At 40.8% G+C, this 3,999-nt stretch overlaps 1 pseudogene; it reads left to right on the plus strand.

Moving 5' to 3' along the window:
• Positions 1–444: 444 nt before the first annotated feature.
• Positions 445–2,105, plus strand: LOC149815028 (probably inactive leucine-rich repeat receptor-like protein kinase At5g48380 pseudogene; annotated as a pseudogene).
• The last annotated feature ends 1,894 nt before the right edge of the window (positions 2,106–3,999 follow it).

The raw sequence follows: 3,999 nt of genomic DNA on the forward strand, positions 1-3,999 counted from the left end.
AGGATGCATCAGTTGCTAGCGTTCATACAGACAAAGAGTAAGAGGGGTGTCAGTAGAGTGTATTCTTCTTGGTCAAGTCAACTGGATGGGATCAGCATTTTCTATGGTTTATTTATTTATCTATATAGAGAACAACAAGCAGTGTTACCATGGGGCATTTTAGTTCTGTGAATTGGCGTTTTGCCCTCTTCTGCTCGCTTCCTCAGCATGGCTGCCTTCTTCCCTCCTCCTCCAACAAATCCGATGGCTCTTCTTGCTCCTGCTAGCGTCTTCTCCCGAGTCCTTCCGCATACAAAAGGAAGGATCTTTCTGGTTTGAGGTAGATGGATCATATCCTTTACACCCCCGTGGGATTGCTGTAAATTTGATCTTGAATTTTTGCGATGGGGATGCGGGAAATTGGGTTTTCTTCATATGGGGAGGGTGGATTATGCGGAAGAGGTGGGTTTTCCTTAATTGGTCATGCTGATGGACATAAACTGTAGAATTTTCGGTCTTCTGTGTGTTTCTGGGGTGTTTAGAGCTTTCCTTTGCTTCCAGAGATTGAATGTGAGAGGAATATGATTTGGGTATTCTTTAGATTTTGGTGGTGATGTCGGATACTCTTTAAATTCTTCGGTTTTTGGTACTTTTATTTTGGGATTTTTGTTAGCATAAATAGTTGCAGAGAAGTTGGATGTAGTGGAGAAGAAGAGGAAGAAGTGGGATTTGTTTGGTTGATCATGATGATGAGTGCAAACTGGAGAATCTTTGGTTTTCTGTATATTCTCGCTGCGTTCTCGGTGAGCATAGATCCCTGCCGCTCTACTGATACTGATATACTGTGCCTGAAAAGCCTACATGCGTCTTTAGTTGATCCCTTGAACTCTTTGGCGTCCTGGAATTTTCAGAACGCTTCAGAAGGTTTCATCTGTAACTTCATTGGCGTGGAGTGTTGGCACCCAAATGAGAACAGAGTCCTCAACATAAAACTCCCCTCCATGGGCCTTCAAGGGATGTTCCCAGATAGTCTAGAGAATTGCACCAGCATGGCCGGGTTGGATCTTTCGCGCAACGAGCTATCCGGGCCCTTGCCGGTTGATATTTCTCGCAGAGTCAAATATGTGACTTCATTAGATCTCTCTTACAACAAGTTTTCTGGTAAAATCCCTGTTGACCTTGGAAAATGTACATATCTCAATGCATTGAGGTTGGACGGTAACCAGTTTACTGGCCAAATTCCCGGTGAAATTGGTAACCTCGATCGCCTCTAGAATTTTACTGTTGCAAATAATAAGTTAACAGGCCAAATTCCTCAATTCCGGAATCCACAGTCTGCTGAAAACTTCGCAAATAATATTGGGCTTTGTGGGTATCCTTTAGTAGGTTGCCAATCTCAGAAAAAGAGTGGACATGTTATTGTTATCGCTGCAAGTTCTGGTGGTGCAGTCCTCTTGATCGCTGTACTCGTGTTCATGGTTTTGCTGCTATGCTTCCTCTGGAAGCCCAAGTAGAAGGGTGAAGACATTGAGGGAAACAAATGGGCCAAGAGTATGAAGGGAGAAATAGGAGTAAAGGCAAACCGACTTCTCTTATAGTTTTATCAGTAACACTTTTGTTGTTTTTCTTTTCTTATTTATTCATCTTTAAATGCATGATCTTTTTTTTCAATTTGGCACCATGTTCGCATGTATAAATTCGCGTGGCTCAAATTTAGCCTTTTTGAAATATCAAAAATAAAAGAAAATTATTTATACTTCATTTTCTTTTCGATTTGATCTTCACTTTTTTTTGTGTTTTAATTTTTATATTTTAACAATAGATTATCGTTTTGGATATGCAGGTTTCTCTGTTTGAGAAATCTATTCAAAAAAATGAAGCTGAGAGTCCTAATGAAGTTTACTAACAATTTTAGCAAACATAATATCATAAGCTCAGGTAGAACAGGAAGTGTGTACAAGACGACCCTTCCAGATGGTTTTGCTTGGGTTCATCACAATTGCAATCCACGCATAATTCATCGGAATATTAGTTCCAACTGTATCCTGTTTGATGGTAACTATGAGCCAAAAATTTCTGATTTTGGGCTGGCCATTCTTAATGAATCCTGTGGACACCCATCTTAGCACTCATGTGAATGGTGAATTTGGTGATCTGGCTCCATAACATGTGGGGGGCCATTTTTCTCCACTCCACTGCCATCCCAAATGGTTTCCCCTTTTCTACTGGCCTATCAAAACCCAATGGTGCCTCCTGCTGGTGAAGGCCATCCACTATCCTCCACCATGCCATGCCCTGAGTCTTCCTCGCCTTCTCCTTCCCCTCTCTTTGATGCCATATCTTTTTTATTATTACTTGAAGAAACCCCGTAGACCTGATCGTGCTGGCACCAGAGGTGTAATCACAATAATTTTGAAAGGCTAAAAAAAATAGGGTAGTTTCAAAGTGCTGCTTGTTTTGGACATGAATCGCAATGGATATGAAAAGAATAGCTGTGTTGACTGCACCCTCACGAGTTCAACCGCTGGTTGAACTCGCCAATGTTACCTACACTTACCGGTTGTACGATAGAGCACTTGATCTCAACCAAGTGATCTTTTCAAACTCACCAATTCTTCAAGAATGGTAAGCTGGCCCAAAGATCTTGAGTTCATCAAGAATTCCCGCACTTGAACCCACATTCAAGCAAAGAGAGAAAAATCCCCACAACTCATAAATTGTATTACTTAGAAAATCTCACAATGACAAAAGCTTTCAAACCTCTTCTCACCTTGGCTTATATAGGCCTACCAAAGAGAGAAAATCTCACGACGCCCATGCGCACATGCATGTGTATTGCGCTCGCAGTGCTGCATGGTGCGCTGTGCTTATGCAGTGCCTGCGATGTGTTGTGCGCATGCGTTGTGCATGCGCAGCGCATCAATCTGCCACGCTTCATTTTCCCTTTGTCCTCAAAGGTGAAATATCAAAACTTCTGCAAATTCCCCTTCTTCCATCCACGAAGTGGTGACATCTCAATTGTTGTCTTAGAAGACTCCTTGCCTGCGGCTTGTGGCCCTTTATTAACACGCTTATTCCCGCTGATGATAGTAATAAAAAATATCAGGTTGAGTTGGCAAAGATGAATTGTGCTCAAAATTTTTAGTAGTAATGTCAAACTCATCGCCTCATCTTGTCCCATCCTCCTAGATCGAACACAACATTGTTAACTTGTTCCCTTCCATACGTCAGTGTCTTTGATGATCATTGCCAAAACCTTGGTGATATACAACTCTTCATGAAGTCAATTCTATCTTGAGCTAGTAGACATCTTTTGAGATAGCTTTTTTCCATTTTTGTTGTGTTATTCTCTTGCCCATAACTATTTGTGTTGTCAAAATAGTGGTTGCACTCTTGCATATTTTCCTTTATCGCATGATGGCATGACCACTTAAGTAAATGCATTTCACATGGCCCACGACTCACGATAGTGCACCATCCTATCTCCAATCAGCATATGGTGCTTTATCGCCATTTGTCGCTTAAAATATAGTGATCTTATTGGCCTTAAAGGAGCAATATTAATAACTTTATCATAAAAGATTGAGTTTGAGAAACTCAATTGCATGTTTTGACCAATTTTTATCAAGTTCTTATTCATCATATCAAACTCCTCCTCTAGTGTCCAACACCCTTTTTTGCGTGTTGCTTCATGATTGTACATTCTAAACTAATCTTGTGACCTCCTAAGATCTAGCTCCCGAGTTGTCATTGTTATAGAGAGGAAATTTTCGTTTACAAGTATCATCTCTACTATTTTTCATTTTTTTTCTTCTTTTATGTCCACTATCCCTTGTCGTTTTTTTGGAGGGTTCTTGTAAACCTCCTTAAGTTTAGGTAACCCATTAAACTTTGAGTCTTGTCCACCTCTTGGAGTTGTATACATTCTCACTGCCCTATCTTTCACAAAAAGATCTTGGCCTTGTTTGGGCGCTCCCAACTTGTCTTCTATTTCACTTAGAGAAAGAAGAGTTGGACCAA

This window comes from Nuphar pumila, chromosome 15, assembly GCF_984573655.1.
Source record: "Nuphar pumila chromosome 15, dmNupPumi1.hap1.1, whole genome shotgun sequence".
NCBI lineage: Eukaryota > Viridiplantae > Streptophyta > Magnoliopsida > Nymphaeales > Nymphaeaceae > Nuphar > Nuphar pumila.